Source organism: Globicephala melas, chromosome 10 (genome assembly GCF_963455315.2).
Source record: "Globicephala melas chromosome 10, mGloMel1.2, whole genome shotgun sequence".
Classification (NCBI taxonomy): Eukaryota; Metazoa; Chordata; class Mammalia; order Artiodactyla; family Delphinidae; genus Globicephala; species Globicephala melas.
Window position 1 is genome coordinate 53,493,622 of NC_083323.1, and position 26,204 is coordinate 53,519,825.

At 38.7% G+C, this 26,204-nt stretch overlaps 1 protein-coding gene across 4 annotated transcripts in view; it reads left to right on the forward strand.

The window, feature by feature from the left end:
- TAFA2 (TAFA chemokine like family member 2) overlaps positions 1 to 26,204 on the forward strand; it is a 551,710-nt gene that overhangs the window by 32,941 nt on the left and 492,565 nt on the right. Inside the window, exon 1 of one of the 4 annotated variants that reach the window (XR_009565591.1) lies at positions 11,003 to 11,079. The exons of the other annotated variants lie outside the window; for them this stretch is intronic. The gene's annotated coding sequence lies outside the window, so the exon portion shown is untranslated. Of the gene's footprint in view, positions 1 to 11,002; positions 11,080 to 26,204 lie in introns of those variants that run through there. 4 annotated transcript variants of the gene reach the window in all.

Here is a 26,204-nt window from a genome sequence, read left to right on the forward strand (position 1 = left end):
TGCCCTACTGAATTGCTAGCTGTGTTTATTGAGCCCTTTGTGCCAGGCTTTGTACTAATTAATTTATCCCTATTCTTTCATTTATGTGATATTTAATGTACCTTTTATGAAAAATATCATGATTTAATCTGAAATGTATGGGAAGCTCTAACATTTGGAAACTACTCTGAAATAACCAAGATTATATCTGAATTTTTCCAGTTGATTAATTTTTCCAGTTGATTAATTGCTGGGTGGATTTGTAAAGCTATTTTTTTTAAATCTTGAGTGAATCTTGTATGAATGAATGTCTAAGACCTGAACCTTAGCTAGATTTAAAACTTAGACATTCCCATGGGAAGTAACACTTGTATTTTTAGGCCTATTTCTTTCACTAAAGACAGACATGCTCATTAAGAAACTAAATGAAATTTTTCTTTAAAAAGAACTCAGTGTCTCAATAAGGCTGCCTGGCTTTTGTCTGCAAGTCACAATGATGTCTGGAGTATAAAAATGTATCTTAAGTTCTCCAGGAACAAGATAGATGTTCTCAATTTCTCAACAACTCTCTCAAACCTAAGTGAAACTTTGGCTGCCCTTCAAAAACCTCAAGTTTACCAAATTGCAGATCAATGAACTCAGCTCTTACTAAAACTTCTAAGGGAGAGTCCTATACAGAAGGATTTGAGGCATAAGCACAGATGTTCTTTGAACCATGCTTGTGAAAAACAAATCAAATACTAGATTTCTTGTTCCACTCTCTTTGATTGCCTGAAATAAGACTATTCATAACAGTTTCATTTTCTCTGTTTTCCAAAAATAAATTAGATCTCAGCTCTGATTATAGAAACATCTGTTGAAGTGAAAATTCTTTTTATGAAGTCACAGGAAAGAGTTAACATGAAACTTTCCCCCACTTCTCCATACCCTTAATCTTTGTGTTTTTAATATACTTATCGAAAGAAATATGACATGTTAATACAAATGGTTATTGCTGACATCCATTTCTTCCTTTGCCTAGCATTTTGAAGATCCATTGCAATTATGATAGGCCAGTGAGAGATTTATATTACTTGGAAAACAAACAGATGTATTTGCTTTACTTAAATAACAGCCTCTCTTTAAAAGCCTCTGTCTTTGAATGCAGATTTTACAAATGAAAGAGGACGTTCTGTGGGTTCTTACATTTCTGTGACTGCTCATTTGGTTTCAGCAAATCATCTTTAAATAGGTAAGAGACTTCCCTGAAAATGAGAAGGAAGGTCAAATAAAAACTGGAACCACCGGCCTTAGCCACTGTGAGTGACAGCATAAGAAAAGTGAGAGCAATGGTTGCTCTGGCCCAGAAGATAAGGAGTTGAAAACAAAGAAATAGTTCTTCTAAACAGCCATGCCATCTTAATAACAACACCCCAAAACTGCTGTTAGCTGTTATGGAGATAAAGCTGATAACTGTGGTCAGATAAGAGACCAGCTCCTAAAAGCAATGAAAAGTTGAGATTTATCTTTTCTTCTAATGTTTGAAGATTTAGTCTGGAATTAAGGATAATTTTTATAGAATTGTAAAGAGAGTGTAGCATTACCCCAAGGTTCACAGCAGCACTATTTACAGTAGCCAAGACACAGAAGCAACCTAAATGTCTGTTGACCTACAAGTGGATAAAGAATATGTGATATATATATACAATGGAATATTACTCAGCCATAAAAAAGAATGAACTATTGCCATTTGTAGCTACATGGATGGACCTAGAGATTATCATACTAACTGAAGTAAGTCAGAGAAAGATAAATATCATATGGTACCACTTATATGTAGAATCTAAAAAAATGATACAAATGAACTTATTTACAAAACAGAAATAGACTCACAGACACAGAAAACAAACTTATGGTTACCAAAGAGGAAAGGTGGGGGATGATAATTTGGGAATTTAGGATTAACAGATACACACTACTACATATGAAATAGATAAACAATAAGGACCTACACCTATTGTATAGCTCAGGGAACTACATTCAATATCTTGTAATAACCTATAATGGAAAATAATCTGGAAAAGAATATATATAAATGTATATGTATATATGTGTATATATATGTGTGTGTATATATATATATCTGATTCACTTTTCTGTATGTGTGAAACATTGTTAATCAACTATACTTCAATAGCAAAATAAAAACATTCAAAAATTAAAAAGGGAGTGTAGCACTGAACATACATTTTTGTATTTATCATGGAAGATCCTTGCTAAATCTTATGTTGCTCCCTTCAGAGACAACCTGGGTTACTTTTTTTAAATTTAATTAAATTTTTACTTTATTTTATTTTATTTTTAACATCTTTATTGGGGTATAATTGCTTTACAGTGGTGTGTTAGTTTCTGTTGTATAACAAAGTGAATCAGCTATACATATACATATATCATGATATCTCCTCCCTCTTGTGTCTCTGTCCCATCCTCCTTATACCACCCCTCTAGGTGGTCACAAAGCACTGAGCTGATCTCCCTGTGCTATGCGGCTGCTTCCCACTAGCTATCTATTTTACATTTGGTAATGTATATATGTCCATCCCACTCTCTCACTTTGTCCCAGCTTACACTTCCCCCTCCCTGTGTCCTCAAGTCCATTCTCTATGTCTGAATCTTTATTCCTGTCCTGGCCCTAGGTTCTTCAGAACCATTTTCTTTTCTTTTCTTTTTTAGTTTCCATATATATGTGTTAGCATACAGTATTTTTCTCTTTCTGACTTACTTCGCTCTGTATGACAGACTCTAGGTCCATCCACCTCACTACAAATAACTCAATTTCGTTTCTTTTTATGGCTCAGTAATATTCCATTGTATATATGTGCCACATCTTCTTTATCCATTCATCTGTTGATGGACACTTAGGTTGCTTCCATGTCCTGGCTTTTGTAAATAGAGCTGCAGTGAACGTTGTGGTACAAGATTCTTTTTGAATCATGGTTATCTCAAGGTATATGCCCAGTAGTGGGATTGCTGGGTCGTATAGTAGTTCTATTTTTAGTTTTTAAAGGAACCTCCATACTGTTCTCCATAGTGGCTGTATCAATTGACATTCCCACCAACAGTGCAAGAGGGTTCCCTTTCCTCCACACCCTCTCCAGCATTTATTGTTTGTAGATTTTTTGATGATGGCCATTCTGACTGGTGTGAGGTGCTACCTCATTGTAGTTTTGATTTGCATTTCTCTAATGATTAGTGATGTTGAGCATACTCTCATGTGTTTGTTGGCAATCTGTATATCTTCTTTGGAGAAATGTCTGTTTAGGTCTTCTGCCCATTTTGTTGGATTGGGTTGTCTGTTTTTTTTTGATATTGAGCTGCGTGAGCTGCTTGTAAATTTTGGAGATTAATCCTTTGTCAGTTGCTTCATTTGAAAATATGTTCTCCTGTTCTGAGGGTTGTCTTTTCGTCTTGTTTATGGTTTCCTTTGCTGTGCAAAAGCTTTTAAGTTTCATTAGGTCCCATTTGTTTTTGTTTTTATTTCCATTTCTCTAGGAGGTGGGTCAAAAAGGATCTTGCTGTGATTTATGTCATAGAGTGTTCTGCCTATGTTTTCCTCTAAGAGTTTGATAGTGTCTGGCCTTACATTTAGGGCTATAATCCATTTTGAGCTTATTTTTGTGTGTGCTGTTAGGGAGTGTTATAATTTCATTCTCTTACATGTAGCTGTCCAGTTTTCCCAGCACCAGTTCTTGAAGAGGCTGTCTTTTCTCCATTGTATATTCTTGCCTCCTTTATCAAAGATAAGGTGACCATATGTGCATGGGTTTATCTCTGGGCTTTCTATCCTGTTCCGTTGATCTATATTTCTGTTTTTGTGCCTGTACCATACTGTCTTGATGACTGTAGCTTTGTAGTATAGTCTGAAGTTCAGGAGCCTGATTCTTCCAGCTCTCTTTTTCTTTCTTAAGATTGCTTTGGCATTCAGGGTCTCTTGTGTTCCCATACAAATTGTGAAAATTTTGTTATAGTTCTGTGAAAAATGCCCTTGGTAGTTTGATAAGGATTGCATTGAATCTGTAGATTGCTTTGAGTAGTATAGTCATTTTCACAATGTTGATTCTTCCAATCCAAGAACATGGTATATCTCTCCTTCTGTTTGTATCATCTTTAATTTCTTTCATCAGTGTCTTATAGTTTTCTGCATACAGGTCTTTTATCTCCTTAGGTAGGTTTATTTCTAGTTATTTTATTCTTTTTGTTGCAGTGGTAAATGGGAGTGTTTCCTTAATTTCTCTTTCAGATTTTTCATCATTAGTGTATAGGAATGCAAGAGATTTTTTTGCATTAATTTGGTATCCTGCTACTTCACCAAATTCATTGATTAGCTCTAGTAGTTTTCTGGTAGCATCTTTAGGATTCTCTATGTATAGTATCATGTCATCTGCAAACAGTGACAGCTTTACTTCTTCTTTTCTGATTTGGCTTCGTTTTATTTCTTTGTCTTCTCTGATTGCCATTGTAAAACTTCCAAAACTATGTTGAATAAAAGTGGTGAGAGTGGGCAACCTTGTCTTTTTCCTGGTCTTAGCTAATGGTTTCAGTTTTTCACCATTGAGAATGATGTTGGATGTGGGTTTGTCGTATATGGCCTTTATTATATTGAGGTAAGTTCCCTCTATGCCTACTTTCTGGAGGGTTTTTATCATAACTGGGTGTTGAATTTTGTCAAATGTTTTTTATGCATCTATTGAGATGATCATATGGTTTTTCTCCTTCAATTTGTTAATATGATTTATCACATTGATTGATTTGTGTATTTGAAGAATCTTTGCATTCATGGGATAAACCCCACTTGATCATGGTGGATGATCCTTTTAATGTTCTGTTAGATTCTGTTTGCTAGTATTTTTTGGAGGATTTTTGCATCTATGTTCATCAGTGATATTGGCCTGTGGTTTTTTTTCTTTGTGACATCTTTGTCTGGTTTTGGTATCAGGGTGGTGGTGGGCTCGTAGAATGAGTTTTGGAGTGTTCCTCCCTCTGCTGTATTTTGGAAGAGTTTGAGGATGATAGGTGTTAGGTCTTCTCTAAATGTTTGATAGAATTTGCCTGTGAAGCCATCTGTTCCTGGGCTTTTGTTTGTTGGAAGATTTTTAATCACAGGCTCCATTTCAGTGCTTGTGATTGGTCTGTTTATAATTTCTATTCTTGTTCATTCTCTGAAGGTTTTCAAAGAATTTGTCCATTTCTTCGAGGCTATCCATTTTATTGGCATAGATTTGCTTGTAGTAATCTCTGGTGATCCTTTGTATTTCTGCAGTGCCAGTTGTTAGTTCTCCATTTTCATTTCTAATTTTATTGATTTGAGTATTCTCCCTTTTTTTCTTGATGAGTCTGGCTAATGGTTTATCAATTTTGTTTATCCTCTCAAAGAACCAGCTTTTAGTTTTATTGATCTTTGCTATTGTTTCCTTCATTTCTTTTTCATTTATTTCTGCTCTTATCTTTATGATTTCTTTCCTTCTGCTAAATTTGCGGGTTTTTTGTTCTTCTTTCTCTAATTGCTTTTGGTGTAAGGTTAGGTTGTTTATTTGAGATGTTTCTTGTTTCTTGAGGTAGGATTGTATTGCTATAAACTTCCCTCTTAGAACTGCTTTTACTGCATCCTATAGGTTTTGGGTTGTCGTGTTTTCATTGTCATTTGTTTCTAGGTATTTTTTGATTTCCTCTTTGATTTCTTCAGTGATCTCTTGGTTATTTAGTAGTATATTGTTTAGCCTCCTTGTGTTTGTATTTTTTACAGATTTTTTCCTGTAATTTGTATCTAGTCTCATAGCATTGTGGTTGGAAAAGTTACTTGGTACTTTGGGTTTGTTATTGTAGGTCTTTTCCTTCTCTTGTGTTTCCTGCCTAGAGAAGTTCCTTTAGCATTTCTTGTAAAGCTGGTTTGGTAGTGCTGAAGTCTCTTAGCTTTTGCTTGTCCGTAAATGTTTTAATTTCTCTGTCAAATCTGAATGAGATCCTTGCTGGTAGAGTAATCTTGGTTGTAGGTTTTTCCCTTTCATCACTTTAAATATGTCCTACCACTCCCTTCTGCCTTGCAGAGTTTCTACTGAAAGATCACCTGTTAACCTTTTGAGGTTTCCCTTGTATATTATTTGTTGCTTTTCCCTTGGTGCTTTTAATAATTTTTCTCTGTGTTTAATTTTTGGTAATTTTATTCATGTGTGTCTTGGCGTGTTCCTCCTTGGATTTATCCTGTATGGGACTCTCTGTGCTTCCTGCACTTGATTGACTATTTCCTTTCCCATATTAGGGAAGTTTTCAACTATAATCTTTTCAAATATTTTCTCAGTCCCTTTCTTTTTCTCTTCTTCTTCTGGGACCCCTATTACTAGAATGTTGGTCCATTTAATGTTGTCCCAGAGGTCTCTGAGATTGTCCTTAATTCTTTTCATTCTTTTTTCTGTTCTGTGGTTGTTATTTCTACTATATTATCTTCCAGGTCACTTTTCCATTCTTCTGCCTCAGTTATTCTGCTATTGATTCCTTCTAGGGAATTTTTAATTTCATTTATTGTGTTGTTCATCATTGTTTGTATGCTCTTTAGTTCTAGATGCTTCTTAAACGTTTCTTGTATTTTCTCCATTCTGTTTCCAAGATTTTGGATCATCTTTACTCTCTCTACTCTGAATTCTTTTCCAGGCAGACTGCCTATTTCCTCTTCATTTGTTTGGTCTGGTGGGTTTTTACCTTGCTCCTTCATCTGCTGTGTGTTTCTCTGTCTACTCATTTTGCTTAACTTACTGTGTTTGGGGTCTCCTCTTCTCAGGCTGCAGGTTTGTAGTTCCCGTTGTTTTTGGTGTCTGCCCCCCATGGCTAAGCTTAGTTCAATGGGTTGTGTAGGCTTCCTGGTGGAGGGGACTGGTGCCTGTGTTCTGGTGGATGAGACTGGATCTTGTCTTTCTGGTGGGCAGGACTGTGTCTGGTGGTGTGTTTTGGGGTGTCTGTGACCTCATTATTATTTTAGGCAGCGTCTCTGCTAATGGGTGGAGTTGTGTTCCTGTCTTGCTAGTTGTTTGGCATAGGGTATCCAGCACTGTAGCTTGCTGGTCGTTGAGTGGAGCTGGGTCTTAGCGTTGGGATGGAGATCTCTGGGAGAACTTTTGCCATTTGCTGTTACATGGAGCTGGGAGGTCTCTGGTGGACCAGTGTCCCGAACTCAGCTTTCCCACCTCAGATGCACAGCCCTGACACCTGGCTGGTGCACCAAGACCCTGTCAGCCACATGGCTCAGAAGAAAAGGGAGAAGAAAAAGAAAGAAAGAAAAAATAAAATAAAGTTATTAAAATAAAAAAATTTAAAAATTAAAACAAAAGGACAGACAGAACCCTAGGACAAATTGTAAAAGCAAAGCTATGCAGACAAAATCACACAAAGAAGCATACACATACACACTCACAAAAAGAGAAAAAGGAAAAAAAAATTTTTTATATATAAAAAAAGGGAGAGAGCAACCAAATCAATAAAGAAATCTACCAATGATAATAAACTCTAAATATTAAACTAAGATACCAGAAACAAATTTGATGCATAAAGCAAACCCCAAATCTACAATTGCTCCCAAAGTCCACCTCCTCAATTTTGGATGATTTGTTGTGTATTCAGATATTCCACAGATGCAGGGTACATCAAGTTGATTGTGGAGATTTAATCCGCTGCTCCTGAGGCTGCTGGGAGAGATTTCCCTTTCTCTTTTGTTCGCACAGCTTCCGGGGAAAAGCTTTGGATTTGGCCCCGCCTCTGCATGTAGGTCGCCTGAGGGCGTCTGTTCTTTGCTCAGACAGGACGGGGTTAAAGGAGCCGCTGATTAGGGGGCTCTGGCTCACTCATGCCGGGGGGAGGGAAGGGTACGGATGCGGGGCGAGCCTCCGGCGGCAGAGGCCGGCATGACGTTGCACCAGCCTGAGGCGCTCCGTGTGTTCTCCCGGGGAGGTTGTCCCTGGATCACGGGACCCTGGCAGTGGCGGGCTGCCCAAGCTCCCGGGTGGGGAGGTGTGGATAGTGACCTGTGCTTGCACACAGGCTTCTTGGTGGCGGCAGCAGCAGCCGTGGCATCTCATGCCCGTCTCTGGGGTCCACGCTGATAGCCGTGGCTCGCGCCCGTCTCTGGAGCTCGTTTAGGCAGTGCTCCTAATCCCCTCTCCTGGTGCGCCCTCAAACAATGGTCTCTTGCCTCCTAGGCAGCTCCAGAGCCGGTACTCCCTCCCGGCTAGCTGTGGCACTAGCCCCTTCAGGCTGTGTTCATGCCACCAGTCCTCTCCCTAGGATCTGACCTCTGAAGCCTGAGCCTCAGCTCGCAACCCCGCCTGTTCCAGAGGGTGAGCGGACAAGCCTCTCGGGCTGGTGAGTGCTGGTCGGCACCGATCGTCTGTGCGGGAATCTCTCCGCTTTGCCCTCTGCACCCCTGTTGCTGTGCTCTCCCCCGCGGCTCCGAAGCTTTCCCCTCTCCGCCACCCGCAGTCTCTGCCCGCGAAGGGGCTTCCTAGTGTGTGGAAACGTTTCCTCTCTCACAGCTGCCTCCCAGAGGTGCAGGTTCCGTCCCTATTCTTTTGTCTCTGTTTTTTCTTTTTTCTTTTGCCCTACCCAGGTACATGTGGGAGTTTCTTGCCTTTTGGGAAGTCTGAGGTCTTCTGCCAGCGTTCAGTAGGTGTTCTGCAGGAGTTGTTCCACATGTAGATGTATTTCTGATGTGTTTGTCGGGAGGAAGGTGATCTGCACGTCTTACTCCTCCGCGATCTTGAAGGTCTCCGCCTAGGTTACATTTTGATCATCAAGTGGAAACTCTTCCTCCTGGCATGTAGATCTCTGCACTATTGTCCTAACTTACATTACTGGTTCTGTCTTCCAAGGTCCTACATGCATTCAACTTTTCAATGTGATCAAGCTTCTTAGTGTTCTCCATTTTCCTCCTTTGTACTTTGTTCACGCTGCATCTTCTACTTGCAGTGCCATCTTCCTTCATTTCCGTCTTTGAATAAGTCTTCCCTTTCCTTAGATCTTAAAAGATCTAAACCTTAAAAAAAAAAAAGCTGGACTTTTTTGTAGAATGCCACATAGGGACATTCACATAATAGATACCAAATTATTAGTTGACATCTAAATTCCTTCTAAATGGTAAGATTTTATTACTTTATGACTTCAGAATCCAAAGAGGAACCCCAATCAAATAAACAAGGCAGATTTGCTGGTGACTAGAGAAAGGCTGCAATGCACTGGGCATTTCAGTGTTCATGCTGGATGCTGTTGGGGAAATAAAATTAAAAACAACATATTCTTCCAACTTAGGAAACCTCTCTACAAAGGTAGAGAGAATGACAACACTCTTATTACTGAATAAGTATTAAACCAGAATGTCATGTGTATCACAGGTGATCTGTTAAGAGATTATAAAGATGGAAACAGGGCTTCCCTGGTGGTGCAGTGGTTGAGAGTCCGCCTGCCAATGCAGGAGACACGGGTTCGTGCCCCGGTCCGGGAAGATCCCACATGCCGCGGAGCGGCTGGGCCCGTGAGCCATGGCCGCTTAGCCTGCGCGTCCGGAGCCTGTGCTCCGCAACGGGAGAGGCCACAACAGTAAGAGGCCCGTGTACCGCAAAAAAAAAAAAAAAAAAAAAAAGGAAACAATCTCAGCCTTTTGTATAGCTAAGCAGATACAAATCATTATGTGTCCTCCAGATAAATAGTAACTAGTCCTCAAGTTAGGAGACTAGAAAGTACCACTTGTCAAGCATAGTTTATCATATATTCACCTGGTAATTGAGGTGACCATCTATGTTAGCTAATTGACTTTATCCAGAGGATATACGCTCTTCTCATGACAAGAGGTAGTTCTTGCAATTTGGTACGAATTTCCCACTGAAGTTAGGCTCCTGCCCTCCCAACAGACATAGGAAGATGGGGTGCTATCTTCCTAGATAATTACATTTCAGAGAGTTGGTTCCCAGGTCTTTGAGGAAGAGGTTCCTGGGTTTTAAAGTCAGCAAGAGATTGACTTACCTTTTAAAAAGATTTACATGTATTTCGAAGAGAGAAGGAACTTAAAATTACAAATCTTCGAAAGTAAATAAGGAAAGGGAGAGTGAGTGGGGGTTGGGGAGGATGTGTCTTCTCTTATTTTCTTCTTTTTAAAAAAATTCCAAAAATTTCAACTTTCTTTAATATACAGAAGAGCAGTCCTCTCATTCACTGTGCTTTTGTTGTAGATATACATTCAGACATTCTTCACTCTCTGAAGTATTTTTCTTTTCTGGTAGTATTTTATACATCAGATTATTTTTTATTGTGGTAGAATGCACATAATATAAAACTTTCTATCTTAATCTTTTTAAGTGTACAGTTTGGTGGTATTAGGGACCTTATTGCTGTGCAACTGTCACCACCATCCATCTCCAGAATTATTTTCATTCTATAAAACTGAAAACTGTACTCAGTAAATAATAACTCCCAATACCCTCTTGCCCTACCTCTTGGCAACCACTATTCTACTTTTTTTTCCTTCTTCATTTGAAAAAATCTCTCCCTTTTCCCCTGTGCCTCAGGCTCTGGTAACTGCTATTATACTCTCCGTTACTATGAATTTGCCTTAAAAGTACACACACACGCACACATATTCCACATATATGTGACGTCATGCAATATTTGTCTTTCTGTGTCTGGCTCATTTTATTCAGTACGATGTCCTCAAGTTTCATCCATATTATCAGAAATGGCAGAATCTCCTTCTTTTTAAAGGCTGAATAAAATTCCATTGTTTATGTACACCACATTTTCTTTATTCATCTGTTGCTGAACATTTAGGTTATTTTCCCATCTTAGCTATTGCGAATGGTGCTTCAGTGACCTTGGGAGTGCAGATGTCTCTTTGAGATAGTGATTAAGTCTTATATTTTAAATGTGTATTTGCCCTTGAAATACCACCCTGAGAGCAACAAGACCTAATTTCAGACCCCTCTCACAGGTAAGGACGCAGAGCTGCTCAGGGACATACCTATAGGAGACACACCTGCCTTCACACTCATGCGCACTTGCAGCTGATCATATTGAAGTCAGAAACTGGCAGTAAGTGTTTGTACCTTTCTCTTATGACACGTTACTCTCTGTCATATATCAGAGTTATCTATATGCGTGCCTCATCTCCTTTGCATGACTTGGAGCCCCTGGATGGCAGTGAAAAACAATTTCTCATTGTTTTCTAACCCATTCATATTTAGCAACATTTATTCAGTATTTTCTGTGACAGGTACTCTGCTAAGGTAAGGGCACAGAGATGAATATGAAGAGATGACACTTTATTAGGAGACACCAAATAATTGCAACTGGCCAAGGCCTTTAAGAGAAGTGTGAACAGAATGTAAGAGTGAGAAACTACCTGAAGGATTTTGGGAAGATTTTCTTAGGAGGTGTGATGGTTAATTAATTATATATGTCAATTTGAGTGGGCAGTGGGATGCCCAGATTAAGCATTGTTTCTGGGCGTGTCTGTGAGGGTGTTTCTGGGTGACATTAACATTAGAATCGATGGATTCAGACAAATAGATTGCCCTCCCCAATGTGAGTGGGCATCATCCAGTCTTTGGGGGCTTGACCAGAACAAAAGTGAGAGGAAGGAGGAATTTGCCTCTTTTTTCTGCCTCACTGCTTGAGCTGGAACATCTCATTTCATCTTCCTTTGCCCTTGGACTGGGATTTCCCTTATTGGCTCCTCTGGTTCTCAGGCCTTAGGACTTGACCTGAATTATACCACTGGCTTTCCTCAGTCTCCACCTTGCAGACAGAAGATTGTGGGACTTCTTAGCCTCCATGGTTGCGGGAGCTTCCAGTTCCTCATATTACTATGAGGAACTCTCCTTTTATAATCCATTGGTTCTGTTTCTCTGGAGAACCCTGACTAATACAGGAAGTGACACTGACAACCTCCATGGTTGCGGGAGCTTCCAGTTCCTCATATTACTATGAGGAACTCTCCTTTTATAATCCATTGGTTCTGTTTCTCTGGAGCACCCTGACTAATACAGGAAGTGACACTTGGTAGAAATCTCTTTTATCAGCTGGCTACATGCCTGCTCATAGACATATTGACTTTTTCTTGTACTTAATTATCATCTGGGATCATAGAGCTGTTAGGGAAAGAAGAAAGGCCAAGAGAGATATTCCTGGTGGGGGGAAAGGGCAGTTGCATGGCCAGGTTCCCAGGATATTTTCAGAAAGGACTTCAGATATATCCTTAACACCAACCACCTTGCCCTCTTAGCTCTAAAAACATGGGATCTGGTTGGGACCTGGCACACAGAGGATGTCATATTGCTTGAGTTGAATGGGTTGGGTAAAGGTACAGAGGTGAGAGGAGATACTTGAAGATACAGAGTTCCGGGGCAGTGCATCCAAGAATGTAGGAATAGGAATATCATGGGGCAATCTAAGAGCATCAAACATTGTCTTCCTCTACTACTTTACTTTGTTTGCACTGAGCTTAGTTAGAAAGCTGAGACTTGATAGAGAATTCAAGCCTATTATTCAGATTCTGCCATAAAAAATATTTATTGTTGCCTTCTATTAAAACAACCTGGAGTTCTGACACTCAAAGGAACAGGCTGTTCCTTTTAGAATATTTCTTCCTGAGTTGTAATCCCTAAATGGGGAAATGCATCCTACAAGATACTTAAGAATTTTATGATGCTCAGTAATTCACCATAGTCTCCTCAGTTTATGGTGGCAGTTCTGCTCGTAAAGATAGCATGACTATTTTTATTAATGGCCATTACCTCAAATGTTAGTTTCTTCAGGATTATTAAAATCCATTGTTTAGTTTCCGTTTTATTCTCCCCTGAACCCATCTTGTGGCAAGTGATTGACTACAACACTGCATAAGCCAATACTTTAAGGAAACAACTTGAGTGCTAAAAAAAATGTATTTTAGCCACATCTGATGCATGTACAGAAACAGAAGAATTCTTCAGTGCTATGCCAACTTATACCATGGGACAGGAAGAAATTATGGTTCTTCTATAATGAGTTTTTGACAACCTGAACTCTAATAATTTTTTTAGAACTCCGTATTAGATTAAGAATTCAGTTGTCATACCTGTATAATATGTGAAGTTATTACCTTTTAGTTCTAAACTGGAGTATTTCAGTGAAAGATGAACACTTCCTCTTTCTTGCTTTAACTGAGTTGAGGAAGGAGTCGAATGCTTCCTATCTTCCAGTGCCTTTTCCTTTTCATTTGTACTGGAAGTACATGAACCTTAAGTGTTGGAGATAATTAAGGAGGTTAACATTCTGTTTTGCTTTTAATTACATATATTACCTTTACCATCCTGTCTTGGAAACTAAAGGTGAGAAAAAGAAGAAACGTCCAAAATAAGACCAGTTATAGTTTCACAACTATGTCTTTATAACTGGGTTGGGTAGGGGAGAAATGAATCTGAAGAACAGAGATCTAGGTCTAAGATACAAGACGCAGATTTAAGGGGACATAGCAATTTGAGAGTCCTTTGTCTAAGGAATTTAGCTTATAGATCTGAGAAGACTTTACTCTGTTCCCATGGAGAGCTGACAGTGCCTGGAAAAATATGTTCTTATATGCTAATAAATTTTGAAGAACTCACCAGGGGAATGAATGTCTGGGTCAGCTCTTCAATTTTCCTTAGGTACTTAAAATCCTTCCCTCAGTAGAAATATGCCAATAGAATATGTTTTAATGAACTATTATATGAAAATTACATTTATGATTTGAAATACTGCCTACTATGTACACCTATATGCAGCAACTTAGTCCTTTCCAAATATCTAGAGTGGTTATATAAACTTTTGGTTTATAGAATGCACATATATCTTTTTTCCCACTCAACACATATTTATGGAGCACTTACTTTGTGATGAACCCTGTTTTAGGTACTAGAGGTAGAGCTATAAACAAGACAGACAGTGCCCCTGCTTTTGTGGAGTTTATATTCTAGACTAGTGGGGAGGCATAGGATAAACCAAATAAAATATGTCAAGAATTGTAAATGCAATGAAGAAATAAAAGTGAGATGATGGTGAGTGACTCGGGGTGGGAAAGGCTGGAGGAGGTCGGCTCTTTAGTCAGGATGTTCCCAGAAGGCATCTCTATGGAGGTGACATTTGAATCAGCACTGGGGTGATGAGAAGGAAACAGCCATGTGGAAAAATGAGGAGGAGACAGCAAGTGCAAAAACCCCGAGGTAATAAGTGAACTGATGAGACTCAGGGAGGCAGACTTGACTGCAGAGGTATTGCTGCCATGGTTAGGTGTAGGTGTGGGCAAGGTGATTTCTGAGGCCTTCTAAATGTCTACTTCTTAATATCGCTTGCCACTTTAACATCATGCACATTCAAACTGCATTTTAATATCTATCTATGCTCTGATAGTCAATAAAAATCAAGTAACTGTGCCAACTGCTTCTTCATAGGGCACTATAATTAGTTGTCACCGTGACAGAATATTTTGCTAATTTCTTCTTTCCTGCATTGATTTTTTTATTAAAAAAAATGATCTTTTTCCCAAACCATTTTCTAGGATATGAAAAAATGGACTTCTTGAAAGAAAAAATACATTGTCTATTATATATTTTTGGATACTGAAGTTAAATTATTTAAAATTTTGTGCTTAAAATATTTTATAGTTGTATTTTTATTTTTTGAGGGAGAGGATAGTGTTTCAAGGCATTTTAATTTACAAACTGCATAATTACTATTCAGTTTTATAACATGTAAATGAAGTAAAGGCATATATACTCCATTTTTAGGCAAAAACCTGAGTCATCAAAGATAAATAATGTATTTACATAAAAAATTAAGCAAAACTTAAAAAACTCCTATACTTTGCATTAATGTTATAGACCATAACTGAATCACATATGGTTTTAATTTACATTATTATCTCAGTACATAAGGAAAAGAAATTAATTCCTCCCATTTGCTTCAGGTGTGTGTGTGTGACCTAATATACTATATATTAGTTAATATGCTTATATGTTAGTTAAAATATAGTATATATTTTATCTTAAGGTCATTTTCCAAGATACTGTATGTACATGAAAATAGTATAATATTTATTGCACTTAAAAAGAGTTCAACTTTTGGAATACTGCTCAGCCATAAAAAAGAATGAAATTCTGCCATTTGCAACAACATTGATGGACTTGGAAGGTATTATCCTAATTGAAATAAGTCAGACAGAGGGAGACAAATACTGTATGATATCACTTAGATGTGGAATCAAAAAAGTAAACTAGTGACTATAACAAGAAAGAAACAGACTCACAGATATAGAAAACAAACTTGTGGTTACCAGTGTGGAGAGGGAAGGGACGAGGGGCAAGATAGGGGTAGCGGATTAGGAGACACAAACTACTATGTGTAAAATAAATAGGCTGCAAGGGTATATTGTACAACACAGGGAATATAGCTAATATTTTATAACTATAGATGGAATATAACCTTTAAAAATTGTGAATGACTATGTTGTACGCCTGAAACTTAAATAATATTGTACATGAACTACACCTCAATTAAAAACCAATTTTGTTTAGCTTTATGGTTAACAGAACGTTTTCAAATATGTTATCTCATATAATCCTTAACACCAAGTCTCTAAAGAATATTGAGGCAGAAACTGCTAGTTACCTATTCATTCCAATCTCCCTTCTTTACTAACATAACCCCAATTGTGACTGGACTGGAAGTGTGTCCAGCTTAAAAACACCCTACATTTCCTAACCTCCTTCGCTGCTGGTGGTATGTGACACAGTTGTAGCCAATGAACTATAAACGGAAGTCTTACTTGGGTCTCAAGAGCTTTTTCTCTTCCAATGAAACTTCTGTCCCCTTCTGTCCCCCTTCCTCCTCTCATAACAGACATAACTGTTAGAGCTAGAGCTATCACAGATTTCTTAGGACCAGAGGGAAAGGCCAAGAGAACTCCAGTAACCATGACCCTGGCATCCTTAAATCACCAAACCAACTCCCACAACTCCATACTCCTGGACTTCCTATGTGAAAACAGCACTCACAGTTGTTCACCTGCAGGCAATCCATTACTAATAAAAATATATTACTAGTTAGAGTTTCAGTGATTTGACTAAGAGCACATAGCACATAAATGGCAGTCCTTGGGACCTGAACATGTCTTTATACTCTGTATCTTACATTCTTTTTCACTATAATACATTGCTTTGTTTGTATCACACAATTGCTTTAGTGTTTTGATTTTATATCCCTGTTATTGTTCTTCTCAGAAATCTTGTCTAATTAGGTTGCAGTATTTTCCAGAGTAGATACTCATGTTCCTCTTCACCTGATAGAATAACGTAATGTGATAGGTCAGGGGGTCAGTGTGCCAAACATAGACCAGAGGTAGCAGATAAATCCAGTTTTGTTGTAGTCACCACCCTGCTTTGGACAGCCTTCACCAGCCACCTCTCGGAAGAACCACAGCTGGTCCTTCTACCTTCAGATCCCAAATTTCCAATTTAAATTGTAGAAATTAGAAGTTATATTCATTCATTACAAACAAAATTATTGAATGCCAGGCACCAGGCGAGGTGGTGCTACTAGAATTATTAATGTAGTCTTACTATAGAATATGCAGCTAGCGTCCCTCCTCTATTTGTCAGGCTAGACATCAACATATCACAACATTTTGGCTTTTTTTTTTGCCCTAGAGCAAGGGTTCAACACATTCTTGGAGCTTGATTAAAATTAAAACATGAATATTTTCTAGAGAACTGGCTCTATTTTTGTAATATAATTTGACACTTCAGTGGCTTTCAAATCTATGTCTTTAGAGCCACAATTATGCTGGTGATTTGGGCAAAAGCAATTACCCATGCAAGTAGCTGCAGCTGTGTACAAATAGCCTAAAATTATACACTGCCCCCATCACAGCTCTATGTCTCACTTCTATGGGAGAGTGACCCTGAATTTCAGAATAGCATAACACAGATCTTTAAACAGGAGATGAATTACTATGCAGAGGAAGACATTGTCAGAATGTTCATATCTATCCTTCAGATCTGGATTAGACAAGTTTGGGTTCCATGTTTACAGAGAACTTGAGACCTCTTTGTGCTACAGGCAATCAACAAATAAGTAAAATCTCTAAACAGTGAATGTTTTGTCACATTTTAGTGCTGTCTTTTGGGTCAAGAGTGAATTCCTGAGTTTAAGGGGCGTCAGGGTGCTTCATCGTCTTGGAGGTCTTCTTCTTCCTCAGCTGCTTTATCCTGTGTAAGGAATTGACATAAGTTCACATTTTTCTCAGTAGTTTGCAGCAAATCATATCCACTTTAAGGTTTTTTTTTCTCTCCGTTGTTCACTGTGCATACAAATAAGTAATCTGAGAATGTGAATATAATTAAAAAATGCTCTCTAATGAGCATGGCAGGAAAAACCTTCCAGCCATCATCTTTTTTTTCCCCTCTAGATATAGTTGATTGCAGTGTAAGGTGTTTGTACATTTTCTAAAGCAACATCACTATGCTGTATATTTTACGAATGGCTTGCTGTTACAGAGGAATGTACTAAATCAGAAATGTCTGCTTTATTGAAAATATTTTGCAGTACAGTCTTGCATTGTGTTTCCTATTTGTCCCTAGAACCATAAACATCTAAAGGCTAACATCATTTTTTTTCTGTAGTTCACTGGGTAACTGTATCTGATAACTAAATTAAATGTAAATGAAGAATTTATTTCTCGAGTATTGTTAGTATTCCTAACTCCATAAATATACTTTTCTAAATAATAGAGTCTATTCTAATGTATGACATAGAAGTCCTAAACACCCTTGGGCTTAAGGGTGTGTAGAAATAGAGATTTCTATTCTATGTACTAGATACACAAATCTGGAGGAGAAAGAAATTAGCTTCCTAACACATTTTCTGGCTAGAAAAGTGGAAGAATTACAGTGGAAATCAGAGTAAACTGGCTAAAGGATTTTCTTCTTAATGATAACATATAACTGGGTTATGAAATTGCTACTAAAATCTTATCATAAGGTATCAGGTCTTTTCTATATGACACTAAATAACTATAGACACATCAGATACTGCAAATGGGCCATATATATTGTCATTCTGGGCAATCTTGTGCATTTAAAATAAAGAAAACCTTCCTTTATATAGAGAAGACATCTTAGACTTTTCTGAAAATAACAAGATCTAGGAACACCATCTTTCTCTGTGGAAACTTTCAATTAAGGACTATCTGCAAGAGAATTGCACTGATGGGTGGTGGACAGTCACCATGGACTGCTTTCCTGTAGTGGCTCATGGGTTGGCATTCTTCTTCATAGAGGTACCATGGGAGGAAGCTGAAACGAACAATATAGGTGCTGATTGGCTGGGTGACCTTGAACTTTGGTTTGCTAAAGTTGTTGAATTTATAAAGGGTAAAAAGAATGCCTTTCCTGACTAAAGGAAAGAAACCAGTCTGCATCTCAAGGGACCTCTTAGAGCCCCTCTGTTTCCAGGAGTCAGATTTTCAGGCACGTTTGAAACTAAATTCGAAACTGCAAAATCATTCCTCCCTTCCCCCTTTGGTGGTAGTGGTGATGATATGAATGTGGGCAAAACTGGGAAATAAAGTGAATAAGCTACATGGTGGTTATAAGATCCCAAATGGATAAAAAGTTGAATTTTAGGCGAAAGTACACATGTATCTATTGTAATCTTTTTTTTTTTTTTTTTAATGACAAGGCCTTAGGCAGTTGAATGTGCCTATTTTAGTCTAGGAATGGGTTACCCATTCCCATCCACTCATAAGTACATATGAGGGGTGAAACATTTAGGCAGGTTCCATATTCTTAAGACTACCTCTGACTTGCTACTGTTTTTTGTTGATTTTATTTTGAGGACAAGTGTGTGATGTGGCAGTTAATACTTTTGAATAGATGAGTGATGTGATCAGAAAAGGCCTGTTAGGAAAATTAATCTGATTGTAGGATGGATTGGAAGAGAGGTTCTGTCTGTGAGATGATTCAGGAGGCTAAGAGAAAACAATATAACTTACTTACCCCTGTAGGCAAATTTAAATCAATGCCTTCTCTTACCAGGTCATGCTAATTCATTTATTTGCCTGTGATACCATATCTGTTTTTGAAAACAGATATGAGATAGGTTACAAATTAAAGTAGATGTATACACAAAGATCATGAAGATAGAAGAACAACAGCCATTTAACCAAGATCTCTTTCAGGGAAAGCATCGTGTTAATCTTTGTGCCCTTGGTGCCTACCACAGTACTTGACACCTAAGTACTAAATTAATGTTGGCTGAATTAATGAAGAGCCGGGTGGTAATTGATAATTGGGTCAGAAAACACAGCATCCTGAATATAGGTCCTCCCTTCTGACCCCGTGCCCAGATTTAACTTGCAGTTTTTTGGCAGCTAAAGGCAAATCTAAATGACAAATTCTTTGGTATCTTAAAAAAAGGAACATAGAAGATTTTTCTAGCCCCAACTCTAAGGGGAGTTCATGACATGTATCTTTATGTAAGGGACATGGACAAAGTCTTCAGCAGCACCTTCACAAACAAGGAAGAAATGTTGTCGTATTGAGGTTCCTTATATTGACCCCTGATAAAGGCCAAGGCATAATATTATAGTTCTGTAAAGGCATTTCTGTGGCCAAGTAAGAGCTGAAGGAAGTTATTTGGTACAGCTGAATACTGAAGAGTGAATTGCAAAAATGATGACTGCTTTTTGGCATAGTTAACACTTTTTTACGATAGTTGATTGGTAAATAAGTTCAGTTGCTCCTTCAGGCAGCTTTTATTCTTATTTGATAAGGCAAGAGAATATTTATTTGGTTCATCTAAAGAAATTCACATAGAAAATGTTTATGCTGGGGTAGCAAAACCATTTTTCCCTCATACAAAACATTAAGCCTCATCTACAAAGCTGATGAAATCTGATTGAAAATGTGTAATTGAGAGAGAGAGAGTGGGAAGAGCCACGACCATGAAGGCTCTTGTGATACCTCTGTGAAAGGCTAGGGCTTTGTAGAACCCAGTTTTAAAACATCTTTCTGAAAGCTTTAGAAAGTTGCCTAAAGATCTATGTCTTATCCCTTGTTCTCCATCATTTATAGGATCTGAATTTTAAGTCTCAAGAGCTAATTCCTATCCATGTTGATTCTTAAGAAATTATGATAAAGAACCTGAGGGAATATTACTGGGATTTGTATCCAGAACACATAGTAGGTTGTGAATGTTTTTGTCTTGGAATCAAAAGCAAATGATACATTAACAACCACTGTAAGTCTGTGCTAAGGCATAGCTCAGGGTCAGGCTGAGGGTGTACCCACTCCAGCTGAAGTGTACCAGTGAGGCACGGTCTAGAAAAGAATTCCAAGTCATCCTAAGATTATAATGTCAGGAAAAGGGATCATAGATAATAAAAATTTTGCAAGACTGTCAGGTTGGGATGTCTGAAAAATCCTTGAACACCTCAACAAGAAGAGCCCAGCATATACATTAAGACATATTTGCAGAAACTAACACACCACTGTAAAGCAATTATACTCCAATAAAGATGTTAAAAAAACAGTTTCATATAAAAAAAAAGACACATTTGATCTTCTTTTATTGGGGAGGAGTTCATATTGGCATTAGAAGGAATGACTTCTAATTGGTTATATCAGGTAACTAAGAAAAGTCCTTCTTAATGTTACCAGGATCAGTGACATCAAGCCCTCTTGTCTCTACATTGCCCAGTGATCATATTTTAATAAAGGACTCAAACTTTAGCAAGAGGCAGTCACTCTCTAGATCTCTGGCTCTGTATAAACAAGGTTTTAAAACCCCCAAATGAAGATTATCAGGTCAGAGTCTGTATTTGACTTTATCTTGTCACATCCTAGAGATTTTTAGTCCTTACCAGATATATTCCAGAGATCATGGAAAAAGCAGCCCTTTGCCTCCTCAAACCTTGGACCATGTTTGTATATGTAACAGGATGTTCAGTGGCATTTTTTGCCTGGGACATAGAGACTAGATCTCAAAGCTATGTTAAACCTCTATTCTATATATATATATATATATATATATATATATATATATATATATATATATATATATATATATTTTTTTTTTTTTTTGGTTGGGGGGAGCATGCTGTTCGGCATGCGGGATCTTAGTTCCCCAACCAGGGATTGAACCTGCGCCCTCAGCAGTGAAAGCGTGGAGTCCTAACCACTGGACCACCAGGGAGTTCTCTAAACCTCTGTTCTTAAGAGAGCCATCATAATAGAGAGCCCCCACCTCACTCAGGGCTAAAGGGCAGAAGCCTTGCTACCTCCAGTCATTACCCCAGCCTTCTGGTCCCCAATTCCAGTCTATGAGAGATGGGATGAGGGAAGGGGGAGCTTTGCAGGCACACACAGCATAGCCCTGAGGAGTGCGGTGCTGTGATAGTTGGGGCAGGGGATGGGAAGAATAACGCTAAGCAGAAGAAAGGTGCTTTGGCTTCTCAAGGTGAAATGGGGGGACCTGGGAAAACTCCTCTGAGACACTTGAGGTGCCTGCAAGAAGGGGAAACTGTCACTCAAGGATAGAAGTTAGATTTGTCAAAGGACTTGGTGTATCCCTGTGCTTATCTCAGCAGGGAAAAGGAGAACTGATGTGAAATAACAGGGCTGAGAGGAGGCAGGGTGGGGAGCGGGGGAGTAGCCTACCTTCCCAGCATTCCGCATGGCAAGGAAGGACGTGTGAATTTCTCACTGGTCACAGAGGTACCAAGGAGTAGCTGGGCTTAAGCTGTCTTCTCTGGACCCCACAGAGTATGAGGGGCAACCCTACAAAAAGGGCTTTAGGGTATACAACTCTGTTGAGAGTGGGCCAGCAAAGAGCTCAGGCTGGAACCACATTTCCTCAGGTCCAGGGACTGTACATGGAGGACACCTTGCAGAGTCAGCTGAAAGATTCACACGTGTGTCTCACATGTGAGGGTTTGGACGTTTTCTGCAGATTGCACATCCGTGGCCAGTGGTACCCAGTAATGCCATTCAAGTAAGAGATGCTTGTCCCTTTCATCTGAAGGGGGAGAGACCCAGTGGAGGAGGGAATGTCCTAGAGGGAGATCGCTGATGTTCACTCTAAGGTAAAGGAGGAAGATAAGTTAAATAATATACTTTCCTCTACTTCCTTCACATCCATCCTACCACAGACTGAGCAATAATGAGTGGGGAGAGCTTTAAATGTGATATGAGATTGGAAATCAGATTGAACAAACTATTGAAAACAAAAGGTGATTAAGAAGTTATGGAGCCTTTCCCAGGACACTGTTAAATGCTCTGCTACACTGGAGAAGAGGGGAGCCACTTAGGAGGCTTTGGAGAGAAAGAAAATAACTTGTTATGTTTATACCCCACCGAGGAGGGGCTTTTAAATAAACTGGTTCATGTAGGTGATGATTTACTCACACTTCCAGGTTGCACGTCAAGGCCAGATCCATCTGGCTGAGTCATAACCACCAGATCAATTTCTTATGAGAATATAGATCTCCTTGACCAGTCCCTCTTGAGAGGTCAGTGGCTTAATGAAAAAACTGCCGGCCGTGGGGCGATGCAGTGACATTCTATGGCCTTGGATGTAGGTGTTCTACTAAAGAGTCTGGGATATTGCTTTAAATGATGCCAAATATTAGGAGTATCTCCATTTGGGTTAATTTTAACATATATTTGAAATTAAGAAAAAGAAGCAAATCTAGTTACCTACAGATGTAAATCAGCAAAAGATTATTCTTCTGATTCTTTGTTCTGTATCTAAAAAAGGATAACACAGCATTTATATATTACCACATTGGATCAGCTCTCTTTCTGGGTTCTTTTTCTTAATTTTTTCTACAAATGTCCAGCCATATTTGGCCCCTTCCTTTTTATTGATGGAGGTGAGGGATAGGGTCATTCCTTTGTAGGGTTTTGGCAATTTTACCCTTTTGTTGAGCTCTTCTGAACAGAAGTGATCGGCAGGAATGATATCCAATCATAATTGCATGCCTCCATAGAGGTGCTTCCAGAGGCAGGCCACTTTCTGCTTTTTAGTAGCAATATTAAATAGGAAGCTGGTATAATTTTTTTTAATTTTAAGAGTTTATTTTTTTTAATTAATTTTTATTGTGTTGTGTTTACAATGTTGTGTTAGTTTCTGCTGTGCAGTGAAGTAAATCAGCTCTATGTATACATATATCCCCTCTTTTTTGGATTTCCTTCCCATTTAGGTCACCACAGAGCACTGAGTAGAGTTTCCTATGCTATACAGTCGGTTCTCATTAGTTGTCTATTTTATACATATTATCAATAGTGTATATATGTCAATCCTAGTCTCCCAATTCATCCCGCCCATACATTTGTTCTCTACGTCTGTGTCTCTATTTCTGCTTTGCAAATAAGATCATTTATACTGTTTTTCTAGATTCCACATATATGCATTAATATACGATATTTGTTTTTCTCTTTCTGACTTATTTCACTCTGTATGATGGTCTCTAGGTCCATCCACGTCTCTGCAAATGACCCAGTTTCATTCCTTTTTATGGCTGAGTAATATTCCATCGTATATATGTCCCACATCTTCTTTATCCATTCCTCTGTTGATGGACATTTGGGTTGCTTCCATGTCCAGGCTATTGTAAATAGCCTAAGGGGGCTATTTAACCCTAAGGGGGCTGCAATGAACATTGGGGTGCATGTGTCTTTTTCAATTATGGTTTTCTCTGGGTATATGCCCATAGTATAATTTTGGACAAAGATATTTCTTACAGGTACTTGGCTAACATTTCATTCTTTCTATATTGAACTGTATCTTCTAGAGAAGGACATACACATCTTAAGAACAATAGATAGCAGTCATCATTTTCTAGTTCCATTTGTTTTCCACAGGAAAGAAAAAAAACTATCAATTATATGGTAAACATAAGGGAGCTTTAGAACTTTTTGTTTTTTGGCCATGCCACACAGCATGTGGGATCTTAGTTCCCCGACCAGGGATTGAACCCCGTGCCCCCTGCAGTGGAAGTGTGGAGTCCTAACCACTGGACTGCCAGGGAATTCCCAAGAATTTTAAAGGACAATTTGACTAATGGTCTCCAAGAACTGGGTACCATCAAGAGGAGACTAGGTGAGTAGGACTGTGGGGCAGGCAGAGAAAATTGCTATGAGATTGCCGTTAGATGAGTTTGGGTGGTTGTTCACAACTGCTCAGGGTGAGTACTGCACCGATCCAGGCAGCTCCCTTCATGTGGATCACGTGAATGACACGTGCTGGAGTAGTGCAGCGTGGTGACTCTAGGAATGTTATCATGGGTAGGTTGTATAGATGGAAAAACAAGTTTCTAGTCAGGTAGCCTTTGGGCTGGTCAGATTCTTTGAGAAGTTCAGCTGGTGAAAACATTCCTGTAGATGATTAGTTCTAAGGTCTAAGCTCTGCACACTGATCACTTGGCTTTATAGAAAGTCAGGCGTGCCTTAACAGTACCTGGTTCTTTCCTAAGTAAGTCTGCAAATGCAATTAGAGGCTCTCTTCAGATGACAGTCATGTATGGGAGGTTCTTCTGCCAAAGGGGCTTAGTATTTTCAAGGAGGTAAAGAGGGCTGTTAGTCTTGGAAGGCTACGGAGTTATGTCACCGGTGGATGGGAGGTAACCTAGCATGGTATAGTCATCTCCTTATTGAAAAAAACTCATTAGGCACAATTTTAAACTTAGCCATTTCCTAAGTTTCTTTAAAGCAAAGGAGTCTGGAAAGGCAGATACAGAGGGACTGTATAGCATAGTGGTCTCTGGCACTGGAAAGCCTGGGTTTAAATCTCTGCTAAACCCTTATTCACAGTGTAGCTTTGAGCATGTTCCTAGACCCCTGTGTGCTTCACTCTTCTGCACTGGAAAATGAGGACACTAGTATTACTTAAACAGTAGAGTTGTCATCAGGATTAAAGATGTTAATCCACATGGAGTGGTTAAAACCTTGCCTTGAAAATAGTACAATTCAATAACTATTAACCATATAAAAAATCATCTCAGATATTCTGCCTTGACAAAAGGTGGATCTATTTAATTTGATTTTTTTTGAGAATCCACCTAAATTTAAAGGGGATTCTACTAATTACAGACTGTTAATCCTTCTAGAAAATGTCATAGGGAACTTTGCTGGAAGCATTGCTGAGAAATTTCATTGAAAGGTCTGACTTGCGTAGAACTTTTCTCCTATTTTTCTTCTCACCTTCTCAGATCAATATTGGGTGGTCATGCTTGGGAGACACTATGAATTTTTGCTATTGTATGTCTTTAGTCTCCAAATTATTCTGGAAACATAAGAATGCCATGATCTTAAACATGATACAGGATAGTGAAAAGAATTGAGGTATTTGGAGACTGAGAGACAAAGCTGGAATTCCTGGCCTGCTACTTACCAGTGTGTAACTCCGGATGACAATGATTGATCCACCATTTGCCACAGAATGTTCTAGTCCATTTTCATGCAGTGTTTCTAATTCTCATCACCTTTAGACCTTGTGAATTTCATTTATTCAAGAAATGCTAATTGAGGGCCTAGTGTGAGCCAGGCAGAGGACTAGGGCTGTGGGTACTCTACAGGCTCTAGTAGTTATCATTTTTCCCATTTTATACTTGACAGAACAGGCTTGGATAGGTTAAATAGCTTTGCTAAGATCACAAGCTCATAAAGTGACAAGTTACTTAACCTTTATGAGCCCCTGTTTCTTTTATAAAAAGGGGAAAATAATACCTACCAGTAGCTAGCACACATAGATGAAAATGCCTCCTTCGCTGAGTGATGAGGATAAAATGTAAAGTCTGGCATTTGTAGGCAGTCAATAAGTGGCTGATAATAACAACAGAAAAGATGCTAATTTAGTGTGAAGTCCAGTTTCAATGCACTTCCATAGGAAAATTTAGTTTATTATTCTCCTAAATTACCGGGACCAGTGATGAGTGTGGCTCTGTCAGTCTTAATTGACTGAGTTTAATGTTTATTGAGGCTTGCCTAGGAGTCCCCCTTAGGGCTATAGGAAAAGCCTGTGTAGAACTAACTATAGAAAATAAGCACTTGGTTTCCCCTGTTTGGGGTACGGCTCTCCTCTCAATTGCTTTGCTTATATCATCTCATTATTTACAGTTTAAAAAATTTAAAAAGCAGGTAATATTA